The 15665-nt window shown below is 40.8% G+C and overlaps 1 protein-coding gene across 3 annotated transcripts in view; it reads left to right on the plus strand.

Moving 5' to 3' along the window:
- The window catches only part of Znf148 (zinc finger protein 148), a 112111-nt gene that overhangs the window by 26427 nt on the left and 70019 nt on the right, over window positions 1–15665 (plus strand). For all 3 annotated transcript variants that reach the window (XM_055624955.1, XM_055624954.1, XM_055624956.1), the window contains one exon: window positions 12923–13004. The gene's annotated coding sequence lies outside the window, so the exon portion shown is untranslated. The remainder of the gene's footprint in view (window positions 1–12922; window positions 13005–15665) is intronic.

Raw genomic sequence — 15665 nt, forward strand, 5'->3', positions numbered from 1 at the left:
GGGCCTTAGTCCCTTCTTACTCTGCTGCTGGAAATTATGCTAAAGGCCTTGGGCATGCCACCCCTTTCCTTTGCTGCTAAGCCATACCCCTAGCTAGCTAGCTTTCTTCCTCCCTGCTCCCCTCCCTCTTTCTTCTTTTAAAAAGCCAGGTATTACTTTGTGGGAATGTTGTGGGAGTTTCTCTTGTAGTTTCAATGTTCTCCTCATCAGATGTGGTTTGCATGTCTTCTGCTGTATTCAGTAGGGGTACATTTTACCTGATTGTTTTCTTTGCCTAGTAGACTCCTTTCAGTTTGATATAGTCTCACTTGCCTATTTTTAGCTTTTATTGCATATGTGTTTTGGGGTCGTGTTCAAGAAACCATTGATGGGTCATGAAGCATTCCTTCTCCCCTTTTCCGCTAGGAGATTGATGGTTTCAGGTCTTCTGTTTAAGCCTCTCAAGGGTGGTGGTAGTGGCAGCAGACATGCTGGGGCTTGACTCCAGAGCCTTGCTGTGATAGGTGTGTGCTTTCCTGAGCTGCATCCCCACGCTGCAGGGTTTGTGTAGTAGTTGCATTAAATCTGCAGATGAGTTTGGTATTCACCCCCCCCCCCCCCCCACACACACACACACAGGGTTTCTCTGTGTAGCCTTGGCTATTCTGGACTCACTTTGTAAACCAGGCTGGCCTTGAACTCACAGAGATCTGCCTGCCTCTGCCTCCCAGAGTGCTGGGATCACAGGTGTGCTCCACTGCTGCCTGGCTAGTATGCATCTTAACAGTACTGAAGTTTCTGACTCATAAATACCAGATACCTGTTTCGATCTTTCTTAATTCCTTTCAGTCAGGTTTTGTAATTTTCAGTTACAAGTGCCTGTTTTTTAACTTAGTAATTACTTTATATACAGGCTGGTCTTCAACTTCTGAGTTGTCCTGCCTCAGCTCCTGAGTACTAGGATTGCAAGTGTGTTCCTGGTTTATAAAAACCATTCCTTGCCCATCCTCCTCCCCTTGGTGGTTTCACAATATTACACAAGTCCTGTGCTGCTGAGCCTCATCCTTAGCCACTACAGAAATATAATTGGATTGTTTGTTGTTATTGAGCTTGACTGGTCTTGAACTCACTGTGTAGCTGATGGTTACCAAGAACTTCTGATTGTCTTGCTGCTTCTCTCCAAGTGATGGGATTACAGGCAGGGAGCACCATGCTTGGTTTATGTGGTGCTGGAGAGCAGACCCAGAGCTTTTGCTACAAGGCAAGGGTGCTAACGTCTGAGCTACATTTCCAGTCTGATCTTGTGGTTTTGTTGCACTATGCAACCTTGTTGAATTTATTGGTCCTAGTGTTTTTTCATGGGTTCTTTAGATATGTCTGTCTTCTAGAGCATGCCACCTGGAGCTGTTTTACTTCCTTTACAAGATTAATGCCTTTTATTTAATTTTCTTTCTTAATCGTCTGATTACTCTATAATAGTGCATCTAGAAGTAGCAAGCACAGACATCCTTGTCTTGTTTCTGCTCTTCGGGAGAAGGATTTACTATTTCAGCATTAATTATGATGTTAACTGTGGCTTTCTCATAGACAGTGTTTATTAGATTGCAGTGATTTCATCAGTCTGTTCTCTTGTGTATGTGTGCATGCAAAGGTATTTTTTCCACATCTCTTGCTGATTTGTTAAAAGCAATGATTTGACTTCTAGTTCTTTATTGTTTTGATGTTCCATATGTTTCTATCCCCGTGATAAAACACCACTACCAAAAACCACTGGGGGAGGAAAAGGGTTTATTTCATCACATCTCTCAGATCACATTCCATCATGGAGGGAAGTCAGGGTGGGAAGTCTAGGCAGGAACCTGAAAGAAGAAACTGAAGCAGAGGCCTTGGGGGAGTGCTGCCTATGACTTGCTTAGTCTGCTTCACAAAACAACTCGACCGCCTGCCGAAGGTGGTACCTTCTTCTGTGGACTGGGCCTACACATTAACCATGAATTAAGAACATGCCCTATAGACCCAAGCCCAGAGGCAATCTGGATGGAGGCATTATCTCAGTATTTTAATACAGTCTGTGTCAGGGTGACAAAAAATGAGCCAGCATAGCATGTTACATTGATTCTCAGACTTTAAATCAACCTGACATTTCTGACATGACTTCTCTTTGGCTGTGGTGCGTAATCCTTTTATGTGTTGGTAGGTTTGGTGTGCTAACATTTTGGTGAGGATTTTTTCATTTATATTCATAAATGATATGATTTGTCTTTTCTTTTTTTCTTCTTTTGTTTTGTTTTTTGCTTTTCAAGACAGAGTTTCTCTGTGTAGCCCTGGCTGAACTAGAACTCACTCTATAGACCAGGCTGCCTTTGAACTCACCTGCTTCCGTTCCCTCCTCCCCCCAGTGAAGGGACTAAAGGTGTGCACCACCACTGCCCACTGTTTGGATTTTTGAGATAGAGTCAGTGAAGCCCTGGCTGTCTTGGAATTCTATGTAGACCAGGCTGGCCTTGAGCTCATTTGAGCCTTCCCTTCCCTGCTTGGGGGAAAATAAGTGAACATTTGGTTTTAATTCTTTAGTAACTATTATGTAGAAATAACTAGTGAATCCATTTTAGCCTGGAATTTTGGGGGGAGAAACTTTTCAGGAGCCAAGTTTACTTTAATGGGTATAGAATTATATATGATCACCTCTTATTTCAATTATGGTAGCAGTTCTCAGAACCTGGGGTCAAATTTAAGAGCATAAAATTCTTTACAATATTCCTTTATCTTTTAAATTCAGGATCTATATTGATAATGTCATTTCTTCTTTTTTTTCTCTCTGAGACAGGGTTTCTCTGTGTAGCCTTGGCTATTTTGGACTCACTTTATAGTCCAGGCTGCCCTTAACTCACAGAGATCTGCCTGCCTCAACCTCCCTGAGTACTGGGATCACAGGCCTGTGCCATATCGCATGGCTCCTTTTATTCTGAATATTGCTTGTGAGCTCCCCTTTTTGTTAGTTTTTTTAAAAAGAAGTGTGTGTGTGTACGTACCACTCATGTTCCACACTGCACATGTATAAATTAAGGAAAACTGCGTTCCAGGGATTAAACTCAGGTTCTCAAGCCTAGTGGCAAGCACCTCTGGTCCGCCTTATCCATCCATCCATGCACTTACTTATTTTTAAAACTCCAAGATTTTTTAGAATTTTATCATTTTAAGTGTATAGGTGTTTTGCCTGCATGTATGTCTGCAGTAGTTGCTTGAGAGGGCCTGAAGACAATCTCTCTGGAAATGGAGTTACAGAGAGTTGTGAGCTGCTTTGAGAGTGCTGGTAATTGAACCTTGGTCCTCTACAAGAGCAGTGTGTGCTCTTAATGCTCTAAGGGTTATTTACTTATTCATTGAACTTAGATTATTTTATTTGAACGAGTGTTTTGTCTGCATATAGGTCTGAGTGACATGGGTATGCCTGAGGAAGTCAGAAGGTGTTGAATACCTTGGGACTGGAGTCATGGACAGGTGTAGGCCACCGTATGTGTGCTAGGAATTGAACCTGGGCACTGTGCAAGAACATCAAATATTTCAATCATTGAGCTATCTCTGCAGCCCTATAAGGTTTATTTTTATTTACGTTTGTGGGTATATGCATGTGAATGTAGGTACGGGCAGATAGGCCTCTAATCTCTTAGAGTTAGAGTCATAGATGCCTGTGAGCATCTGGTGTGGGTGCTGGGAACTGAGCTCTGGTCTTCTGTGTGAGTAGTGTGTAGTCTTAACCAGGGAGTCATCTCAGTGGATCTGTATGTAGCTCACTGATTTGGCTAGGTTGGCTACCCAGTGAGGTCCAGGGTTCCTTCTGTCTTCATTTCCTAAGTGTAGGATTATACACACATGTCACAAAGCCTGGCCTTTTCATGTGTGTTCTAGGGACCCAAACTTAGGTTCCTGTCCTTGTCCCTAGCACTTTGCCAACTGAAGCAACTTCCCCTTTTTTGTGGTATTTGTAGGTTTTTGGGTTTTTTTTTTTTTTTTTTTGGTAGATAAATAATTGGTTTGAGGTGTTTGTTAATGTAAGCATTTAGTGCTGTCAATTTAAAACAAAATTTGTCTTTATTACCAAATTTGTTTTATTATCAAAAACATATTTTCTTATATTTACTTACTGCATATCCGTGTCGTGTGCCATGGTGCACATGTGGAGGTCAGAAGACACCTTATGGGAGCTGCTTCTCTCCTTCAGTCGTGTATCTGGGGATGGAAGTCAGGTTGTCTAGCTCGGTAGCTCTGTCAATTTCTTAATTAGTTTTATCTGTATTCCTCATAATTTGAAGCCTTTTGTTTTTACTTTCATTTTTTTATATTTAAAAATTCTTTGGCACTTATTTGACCCATGAACTTGTGTGTGTGAAACCCATGAACTTTTTAGCAATGTGCTGTATTTCTATTTAGAGTTTTTGTTGCCTCTTCCTTATTTCTAGTCTTAGTTGATTGTAGTCAGAGAATAAGAATGAATTTTTCAGGTTCACTGTGTGACCTAGTGCGTGCTGTACTTAGGTTAATATTTCATATGTGCTTGAGAAAAACTCATACTCTGCTGGTGCTGCTTACTGGAGCATTAATTCCTTTCGGTTGTGTTATTAATATAGTTGCTCCTGTTTAAAAGAAACAAAACTGTATATAGGTACTGGTGAGGTGGCTCAGCGGGTAAGGAATTTGTTTCCAATCCTTAGGATCCTTGGAACCCACTTTGTGGGAGGAGAGAACAGATTCCTGCAAATTGTTCTCTGTCACATACATACGTATCTTGTGTGTGCACATACATTTTGTTTGTTTGGTTTTTCAAGATAGGGTTTCTCTGTGTAACGAAGCCCTGGCTGTCCTGGACTCACTTTATAGACCAGGTTGGCCTCAAACTCAGACATCCGCCACCTCTGCCTTCTGAGGGCTGGATTAAAGGCGTGTACCACCGCACCTGGCATGCACACACATTTTTAAAAATTGAAAAAATTGTAAAGTATTACATTTTTTTCATTCAGCTGTTAATTTTGAATTTATTATTAATTTTCTGTTGTTGAGAAAGAGAGTAGAAAGTAGGTAGGGGTGTGTGTAGGTATGTGTTCGGGCCTGTGCAGGCAGGCAGGCAGGCAGGCATTCAAATGCCACATTGGGTGTACGGAGGTCAGAAGATCTCTTTCAGGGGTTGGTTCTCCTTCCCTGGTTTGATTCTGAGTATTCTGAAATCAGGCTGTCAGGCTGCACACCAGGCACCTTTATCCACTGGCCCCTGATTTTGAATTCCTTGAAAGCAATTAAAATCTAGTAATTAAAAACAAAACAAAAAACCCCCAAAGAATATTTTTTGGATGGTCTCCTGATTAGTTTGCTTCCTCTAGACCATTTGCCTTAAGTAGCCTTTGGTTTGTTAGCACCCACCATTTTATTTCCTCTGTGTTTTACTCCTGCTTCTCCCTTGCTCCCCTTCAGTTTTTGAGACAGGGTTTCACACGGTCACCACACCCAGCTCCTTTTTGGTGTCTTCCGTCCCTGGCTGTCTGCTTAGCCCAGGTTGACCTTGGCTTTAAGTCCTTCCTGCAGCCACCTCCTCAGTTAGGAATTATAGACTTGGGCTACCACACCTGGCTCCTGTTTAGTTTCTTGCCTTCTTGAGTAATACTTGAGCATTTTCTGGGATTCCATCATTATCTATAAAGTTCTGGAGCCTTGTATAATGTTCCTAGTGACTGTTCTCAACATTACAGTATGCATATAGGCCTTAAAGCTGTCTTATTAGTCTGTCTTACCTGTAGGTAAGGTATCCAAACCTCCCTTTTTTGTTTTTTACTTTCTTCAGTTTTAAGTTGACATATTAACTAGTCTTATCCATTGTTTTAAATCATCCTTGTCTGTAAACTAATGAAGGGGAGCCGTCTTTTGTAGAAATCCACCAGGATTTTCTTTCTCGTTGTCTCTTCTTTGTTGCACATCAGGCTGCAGCTTCTCCCCCTTTTGGGAAATTTACTTCAGGTAATCCTTTTAAGAAGATTTATTTTATGTGTTATGAGCACTTTACCTGCATGCATGTGTGTGTACCACATGAATGCCTGGTGCCGGCCAAGGTCAGAAGGCGTTATCACGTTCCCTAGAAACCAAGTTATGGATGGTTGTAAGCCACTGTGTGGGTGCTGGGATCCGAATCTTGGTCCTCTGTAAGAGCAGCAGTTGCTTTTAACTACTGAGCCATCCCTCTAGCCCTCCTGAGTCAGTTGTGATGAGTAGGTCTGTTAGCAATGTATGATTTCAGGTTTTTTATTTTTTTGAGAATTTTTTTTTTTCCCTGAAGATAGTTTTACTAAGTGTATTATTAAATTTTCATTGGCACCTCCCTTTGGATATTCGAAAAGTACTATGCACACTTATTTTTGGTCTCTGGTTTCAGGTGAGAAATTTTTGTATGTTTTTTTGTGGATGTGAGTACAGTGCCTGCAGAGGCCAGAAAAAGGACTTTCCCTCTTGTGGAGCAGGAGTTAGAAGCAGTTCTGAGCTGCCAAATGTGGGAGCTGGGGATTGATCTCTGGTCTTTTGGAAGAGCAGCAAGCTCTCTTAACTGCTGAGCCATCTCCCTCACCCCCAAGCCCAATTATTAAATAAGTATATATCATATTAAATGCAACAATTTTTGTTTTCTTTTTGACTTGTCATGGTTGTTTGGCTTTAGACAGCGTTTTTATGTAGTTGAAGCTCAACTGTATTGGGGTTCTCCTACTTCAGCTTCCCAGCTGCTGAGGTGATAGGTGTGTACCACCACCCCTCACTGCAGAACTACCTTTATTCTGATACGCCTTGTTCAGGGAGAATTGACACATTTGGATGTGCGAGGTGCCCATGTGGAGACCAGACATTTACATCAGGGGCCTTAATTGCTTTCTGCCTTATTTTTGAATCTTAATAACATCACATGCTTACTTGTTTATGCATGTGGACACACACAGAAGCAGGACATGCTGAATATGTGGAGGTCAGTTAAATGCATTAAAGACAGCCTCTGAGACACCAGTATGTGTGTCGAATTACGGAAGGAAAACAAAGCACTTCCCCTTGGATTGGTGTGACTGAGAGGAAGCCCAAGGCCGAATTCTCCACTTCTCTCCATGTTTTCCATCTGTAGCTATGGCTTCTGGCTTGTCTGTAGTCTGCCCATGTCTGCTTGCTTGCCTGATGTCTATCTTGTCCTAACAGAAGGCGTTGCTCTGTATTGTTGAACAGCACAGAAAGCATGACATGGGGAAGGAGTGAGGCATATCTTTACAGAAATCCTTACCAGTGTTTTACAAGGGATTAACTCACTCCAGCTGACCCAGCTGATCCAGATAACAAACAAACCATCATCAAGTGATATCTATTTCCAGCATTTATGGATATTTGTTGTATAAGATCATTTTTTATGTATTTGCTGTTTTCAGCAAATGATTAGAATAGCACATACATACACCTGAATTATTCTCTGGGTTAGTGGCATGGAAGAATGCATACTTTAAGATTAAAGCTATGCATTAGTTTAGGTTGTTAAAGCTGATTACATGGGTAATCCAAGGCAAGTAATCCAAGGCTGGGTAAACCAATAGACTGAGTACACAGCAGGATATCAGTCTTGAGTCCAAGTTACCTCGTTGCCTGTTATTAACTATGTAGTGGGGTCCAGCAAAAGTTCCAGTTTCTTTGAATATAAAAGAGATTTTCAGCTGGTCACTAGTGGCAAACAACTTCAATCCCAGCAGAGGCAGGTGAATCTTGGTCTGGTCTACCCAGCGAGTGAGTTCCAGGGCAGCCAGGGCTACAAAGAGAAACCCTGTCTCAAAAAACAAAACACACACGCACACACCAAACACAAAGCAAAAGATATTTTCATAACATACATTACCACAAATAAGAACTTGTGGAATCAGTTATTTGTTTAAATAAGCACTGTAAAATAAGTTCTGTAGTACTCAGTTATTCTTCAACATCATGCTTTTAAAATGGCAAGGTAGAGAGGACCGAACTATTCTTTACAAAGCTAAGACTCATGGTAGCATGTTTGCTGCAATGATTCATAAATTTTAAGTAGACTCATACGCTTCTAGAATCTGTTGTAAAGACCGGAAGCCTTTGAAGGGAAATTTCCAAATATCGAGTCCTGCTGCTTACTAGTTGGGGTTTGTTTGTTTGTAAATTTGTTTGTCATGTAAATTACATGAGCCTTCAGCATTCTTGTAAAATTTGAGTAGTAAGTATGAGTAATGAATAGTAACAGAAGTAGCCTTTATTTGAAGTACCCAAGACCAGGAGTGTTTTGGGTGGTGCAGTGTGTCTATCTCCTCCCCTCTCCTTCCTTCGCTTCCTCTCCCCTTTCTCTTTCCCTCCTCTTCCATTCCCTCCCTCCCCTTTTCTCCCTCCCTCTTTCTCCCCTCCTTTCCTTTTTCTTCCTCTCTCTCTCTCCCTCCCTCCCTCCATCCCCTCTCTTTCTAATGAGAGACTATTTGCATACACATAATGAGATATCTTAGGGAATCACACCTAAATCTATATACGAAATTCATTCATTTTTTTTTTATGTATACCTAAAGTACAAAAAAAGGAAGGCAATTTTATATATTTTAAAACTAATTTTGTGCTTGGATTATGGTATGGAATTTTTTATTTGCATCAAATTCACACAATGCTTGAAATTTTAGAGCATTTTAAGTCTCACATCAGAGATACTCAACTCCTGTATCAGTTTCAGGTTTATTTCTTGGATACTTGTAAGTTCCTGCAAATATTGCTCAGAAAAATCTAAATAATATTCTCAGCATTCTTGTATTTGAGATCAGCATTAAAAGGTCATCCTTTTTGTTTTGAAAAGTTAGCAGAGGCAGGTTAATTGTTCTCACTCTGAGTTTCCTGTGATAAATTGCTTAAACTTGTGTTAGAGGACCCAGAACTTTATTATCCAAATGTGTACTGTGTATGTACTTAGCATTGCAAGATTGTAAACACCTTTGCACAGTGTCTCTTTCTTTTCCTGTTGCTGTAATAAAATACTAGGTCAAAAGCAACCTAGGAGAGAAAGGCTTACTTTCTGGCTCACAGTTCAAGGTACAGCCCACTATGACAAGGAGGTCAGGGCAGCAGGAGCTCTTGAAGCAGTGTTCACATGACATCCACAGTCAGGACACAGCTGAATGTACAAACCGGTGTTCAGTCCTCTTTCTCCATTTTATGCAGTCCAGAGCCCAGCCCTGGCAGGGGCGCTACTCACAGGCAGGGCTTCCTACCTCAGTCATCAGAACCCTTACCAGCAAGCTCAGAGATTGCAAACATACCCTCCTTTCCTCCGTTTTCCTTCCCTCCCTCCCTCCCTCCCTCCTTCCCTGTCTCTCTCACATTCTCTCTCTTTTTGCTTTTTTGAGACAGGATTTCTCTGTGCAGCCCTGGCTGTCCTGGAACTCACTCTGTAGACCAGGCTGGCCTGGAACTTACAGATCTGCCTGCCTCTGCCTCCTGAGTGCTGGGACCACAGGCTTGCACCACCTTGCCCGTCCACACACATCTTTTCTTTTACAATAATAACAGTAACAATAATAATTTGTGATGGGAAAGATACCACACAAATATTAATGATTACAGACTGTATTTTGTGTTATGTGCAGCATGTTTCTGTTTTCTTCTTCATTATTTTTCTTTTTTTTAAATAAAGCTAGTTATATTCTTAGATCTGCCAGAACTTTATTTGGTATGTTGAGTAAAAAGTTATGTTAGAAGGTGAGTATCCTTTTTCATGAAAATACTCTATGGAACTTTAACATTTCAGAACCATTCCTCTAAACAATAGCTGTTAACACATTTTTTTGGTTAGATGGTAATAATATCTTGATTGTGGAGGAGCTATATCAAACACGTTTTTACATGTGTTAATATGTTTTTAAATTTCCTTCTTTTTTGGGTGTGTGGGTGTGTACCAGTGTTTTGCCTGTATATGTCACCAGCTGTGTGCGTGGTGCCTTAGAGCTCAGAAGGGAGATCATATCCCCTGAACTGGAGTTACAGATGGTTTGTGAGCTACCATTTGCATGCTGGGAACCGAACCTGGGTATGATGTAAGAGCAAGTGCTCTTAACCTCTCCACCATCTTTTTTAGCCCCAGAAATCTACAATTTGATAAGTTTTATTTTCTGTATATAGGCTTTAGCTCTTTTTATATATAGTCATGGCAGTTGAGTTAACAGTTGTGAAAATTGAGTACGATGGTAGATATAGATAGAGAGAATGTGTATTCTAGTAGGATAGAAAGGAATGGTGAGTGGCAGGGTAGTGTAATGCAGATACCCCACTGTAGGTTTGAGTTGCACGGCTCCTAATTTTCCATATGTAAAAATAATTTGAGTGTTCTAGAGTCCCAGATGTTTGGAGGCAGAAGTGGGAGGATTGCCAGAGCTCAGGTATTTGAGATTAGCCTGGATAAGGCAGTAGGACTTTGTTCCAACAGTAATAAGAAGGATGGTTCAGACGACTGGCATATCGGCTCTTTTGAATTGTCGACTTAGGGCATCCCACCACAGACCAGAGTATGGATACCGCCAGAATCCACCTTGGTGAGCCAGTGAATTATTGGGGTTACTTACAGGAGCAGAAATAACTCAAAAGACAGTTGCATCCTCAAAGCCCACCTGGCTTGCATGGATGGCAGCTCACAAACGCTGGGAACCTGGAGCACACTGAACAACCTACAGGCAGCTCACCAGGTTGGAGAGCGTCCTTTCCAAATGGCTCAGCTGCTCTAAACCTCTTCTAGGCAGCCCGGCTGGTTTCTGCTTTGTACAGCAGGTGTTCTGGTCTCTGGCGTCTCTGCAGCTTGGCTTGCCTGAGAATCATCTTTTCCTCTTTTACTGCTTATTTTGTCACGGAGAGACCTAGTGAATCTTAGCCGTTTAGGGGATTCCGGGCAAGTCACCCATGCTGGGGTGAGCTTTGGTCTATCATGGGATCTCTATCTGGGGTGAGTAGGGTGTGTGTGTGTGTGTGTGTGTGTGTGTGTGTGTGTGTGTGTGTGTGTGTGTGTGTGTGTGATGCTTTCCCAGGAAAAGTCTTAGCAAATGAGCTCAGGGTGTTGAGCATGCTAGGCAGGTATTCTACCACTCAGCTACATCATTGTCCCATAAAATGAATTACTTTTAAGTACATTGAGAAAATAATTACAACTAGGTCAGCAGCTGAGCCACTCACTAGCTATAAAATGATACAGTATCAGAAAAGGAACTCTTTGAAACCCCTTGATAAAATTACATCAACAGAATTTTTAATTACTTATTTCCTAGATATTACATTGATGACTTTCATTGATTTATAGGATACTTACCAAGGCTTAAAAATGGTTTAGGGGAGTGGTGAGATGGCTTAATAGGTGAAATGCTTGGGACCTGAGTTCAGGCATGGTGGCTGCCTGAAATCCCAGGACTTGGGAGGCAGAGGCAAGGAATTCCTGGGGCAAACTGGCTAGCTAGCCTATTCAAATTGTCCGGGTCCAGGTTCAGTTTGGAGACCTTGCCTCAATAAAGTGGTGACTGAATGAGAAAGGCACTGACATCAGCTTTGGGCTTTCATATGCACTGGTGATACCTCAGTGTTAAGGCTGACACGGAAAATGACACATCTGTTGTTTCTGACTATTAAGTTACTTTTGGCCTAGTCTGCATCTGAGAATCCAGCTTTTAATTTTCATAGCATTTGTTTCATATACCTGGAAAAAATATTCCAGTTAATGAAGAGTGAATCTGTATTGTATTAGTACAATACAGATGGAACATTAATTTGCTTAGTTTTTGCTAAAAGGTTTATTATTATATGTAAATTAAAAATATCTATGGACTATTTTTGACATTACTAAATAATTTTGCCTTACAATTTATGTGTTTGTGTTACTTTTATTTGCTTTTTTTCTTCTTTGTGGGGAACAAGGAAAAGAGGATGTAAGTAACCAGAGTCTCATATAGCTTAGGGATGGCCTTGAACTTGTTATGCACTCAAGGATAATCTTGAATTTCTGATCTTGCCTCTTCCTCAAGTTCTGGGGCTGTAGACATGCACCACTGCGCTGTGTTTGTGCAGTCCTGGGTACTGAACCCAGGGTCTCATGGATGTTAGACAGCTATATACCCTATTCTCCTCTGTTCTTTTGGAGACAGTATAGTGCTGTGTAGCTCTGGCTAGCCTATATTTCACTATGTAGCCTAGGTTGGCCATGATGATGTGTGCGCATGTGTGTGTGCGCGTGTGTGTGTGTGTGTGTAGGTGGGTTCAGATGCTTGTGGAATCCAGAAGAGGGTCTTGGATCTCTTGGAGCTGGAGTTATTGGCTTTGAGTGCTGAGAATTGAACTTGGGTCCTATGCAAGAACAGTAAATGCTCTTCACCACTAAACCATCTTCCCAGCCCCAAACTACATTGTTAATACATGTAGCCATTTCAGCAAGAGGCAGTGTTGTTGTGGGGTTTGATCAAGAACCATGTGCGTGAGTGTCAGTGTATGCCTTGTTTTCATCTTTTTATTTCTTTCTGTGACAAGTTTTTTTGTAAGTAGCCCAAGCAGTTCACAGCTCGTTTGTGATCCTCCTGTGCCAGTCTCTTTATACTGGCAACACATTTGTGCTTCTTTTTTCTTTCTCTAGCTTAAAATGATTCAAAATTTATCACTTTTATGGCAAGACATTATCAATCCTTAATAACCAGAAGTTTGAAAAAGTCCATCTTACCACCGTTAATAAATATTGATGGGCTGTTAACAGCTGAATCATTGGTTGTGATTTATGTTTAATCCAGTAGCATTTACTTATGAAAAATGTTTTGGTAGATTTTCCACATTTAATTATAACTATTTTGCCTAGCTGTAAGAATGTGTTGGATTCGATTCTTTTGGGTTATGAACTTGTATTTTCATACTTTTACAGGATAGAAGAGAAGAATCAGTGGCTTGGAAATTCAGCCTAGTGACCTGGCGCGATGGGCGTTTGCCTGACACATTTTATAGAGGTAATTCATGATTTTTAATCCAGGCTTTATTTTTTACATATGACAGTTGTCCTCATGCTTCCTCATGTCTTCATTTCCTGGACAGTGCCCGTATATGGCTTATGCATAACATAAACTTCAAAGAAAAGCGTGACAGGGCCATCTGTTTTGCTCGGCTATACACTGAAGAGAATTAATGTTACTGAGTTGTTAGGTGAAGCCCATGTCTTTTCATTTAATTAGATCTCCTTTACCTTAAGCTTCATGATAATTCAGTAGAGAAAGTCACAGTGTTAAAACAAACAGAAAAATGGTCTTCTCTCCTATTCTTTGTTAATATTGTATGTTCTCCCAGACATCAAAAAGACCTATTTACTCTTTTTTAGACAAGGGCTCTGCATGTCTCTGCTGGTTTCATAGTCATTTTGTAGCCCAAGCTGTCCTTGACTTTTGCGATACTTCTCCCTCAGCAACCAAATGCTGGCCCTGCAGGCATGTGCCCCCACACTCGGCTACATTTCCATTTTTTTTAGAAGATAGTTTATATGTATATTGTACTTCAGTGTGCATTTTAAAGTAGCTCCCATATTTTGACATTTCTTCTCATAATTCTTAGTATTTGGGTGTACCGTGGTTGTTTTAATTGGCCACCTATGTATAGATACTTAGGTTTTAGAGTTTTTCATGTAGTGTACATATTTTGACATGTACTGACAGTTTCGGTTCTTCTTGTCAGCATTTTTTTTCATTTGTATGTGTCTGACCACATGAGTGTATGTGTACACTAGCTTGGAGGTGTTTGTGCTTCTGTATAGAAGTCCAGAGGCCAGAAGAGGATGATCAGTATTCCTCTTCAGCACTCCCACCCTTTTCCTTTCCCTGACCCTGATTAAACTGCACCCTCCAACACCCCTGAAGCTGGAGTTATAGGCATTTGCAGGGATACCTGGCTTGTGTGGGTGCTAAACTCTGGCCATCATGTCTAGACTCTACTGCTTAAATTTCTAAGGGAATAATTGTTGGGCCAAAGAGTAGATGATTGACAGTTTGGATGAGTGTGTCCCTCTCCAAGGTATGTCCAGCATCAGTAGTTATCAGAGTGAGCATCTGTTTATCTCTTTGACAACACCAGCCAATGATTTGTTTGTCCATGTGGTGTTTTGGTCCTGTTATACTTTTTTTTGGTATATTTGTGTATTAGGGGTAGGATCCTTGTCATTATGCTGGTAAAATTATTTTCATTTAGCATTTGGTTTTGTTTCAGTCTTATAGAAGTTAATTATTTTCTAAATTGGTCAGATATTTCTTATTCGAGTGGAGATTTCTACACAAACTTGAAGAGATTATCACCCTTGAGCATATGTCTGTATTTTCCCCTCTACATCATAATTTCTGTGAATGACCCAAATTCCTAACTTGTTCTAGTTTGACATTCTTTTTCTCTCTTGGTGATATAAAAAGGTATGTGTAATACTAGTAGTTTTAGTGAACTATGATACTTAAAAAGTCAACAGTAGATTACAGAAATAGGTACATAGAAAATGTAGTAAATAGGTTACACACTGTGCTGTACATTTGTATTCCTAGCACATGGGAGGTGGAGCAGGAGCAGGAGGTCAGGACTAGTTTTGGACATATCATAAATATGAGGTCAGGCTGGGCTACTTGAGACCATGTCGAAAGGAAGGAAGGAAGGAAAGGAAGGAAGGAAGGAAGGAAGGAAGGAAGGAAGGAAGGAAGGAAGGAAGGAAGGAAGGAAGGAAATTTAGTCAATAATAAATTTGATGTTTAAAAAATATAAAAAGAGAATAATAATGTAGCTCCTTGGCTGACCATCTGCATTTGTGGCTGTTGCTGCGACTGCTACTGCAGTCCCAGCCAGAAGAAAGCTAAGGAAGAGTTGGAGGAATCAGGTGAGGAAATTGGATTTTGTTTCTTTGACTCATCTCCCGAAAGCACTCAAGTCAGCCTGCTTTATTTGAGAAACATGGAAAGAAAGGCTCACGTCTTACAAACAGACAAACAATCAAAGGAAACAAGCAGCCTGCTAAACAAGTCGGGATAGTTGGCTCATCATCTGGGAAAATGTAGAGCTGAATCTCTGCATTTCATTTGTTCCTTATAGAGAGATACCTGTAAATTCAGACTTTATGTTTGTTAATCTTTTTGATACATGGTCTTACTGTGTAGCCCTGGTTGGCCTGGCACTCATTATGTAAAACAGGCTGGCCTTGAACTGAGAGCTCTGCCTGCCTCTGCTTCCCAGAGTACTAGGATTAAAGGCATGTGCTACAATGCCCAGCCCATAAATTCATATTTTAAACAATTCAACTTATAAAAAGTAATAGAACATTTATTTGTCTAATTTGAATTCGTTATGGTAGGAGAACATATTTTGTAGGAGTCGAGTCCGTTTAATTTTACTGAGGCTTACTGCTTAGCAGAGGGCCTCACACCTTAGCCTGGTAGTCTGCTGGCTGTTGTTAACACTAGTGTGATCTCTGCTGGAGAATGTGCATGTATAAGCAATATTTTCCTTTTACTCTCCTTTCTTCCACTCCCCCTGTAAGTCTGTGATTCCGCTGTTATTAGCTATTAATATTTGTTATTGATTTATCTTTTAGTTAAACAGCGGTTGTTCCTAAACCAGCTGTTATCCCAAATCACCACACAGAGACTGGG

The sequence above is a fragment of the Psammomys obesus genome, unplaced genomic scaffold (genome assembly GCF_907164565.1).
Source record: "Psammomys obesus unplaced genomic scaffold, mPsaObe1.curated_primary_1811, whole genome shotgun sequence".
NCBI lineage: Eukaryota > Metazoa > Chordata > Mammalia > Rodentia > Muridae > Psammomys > Psammomys obesus.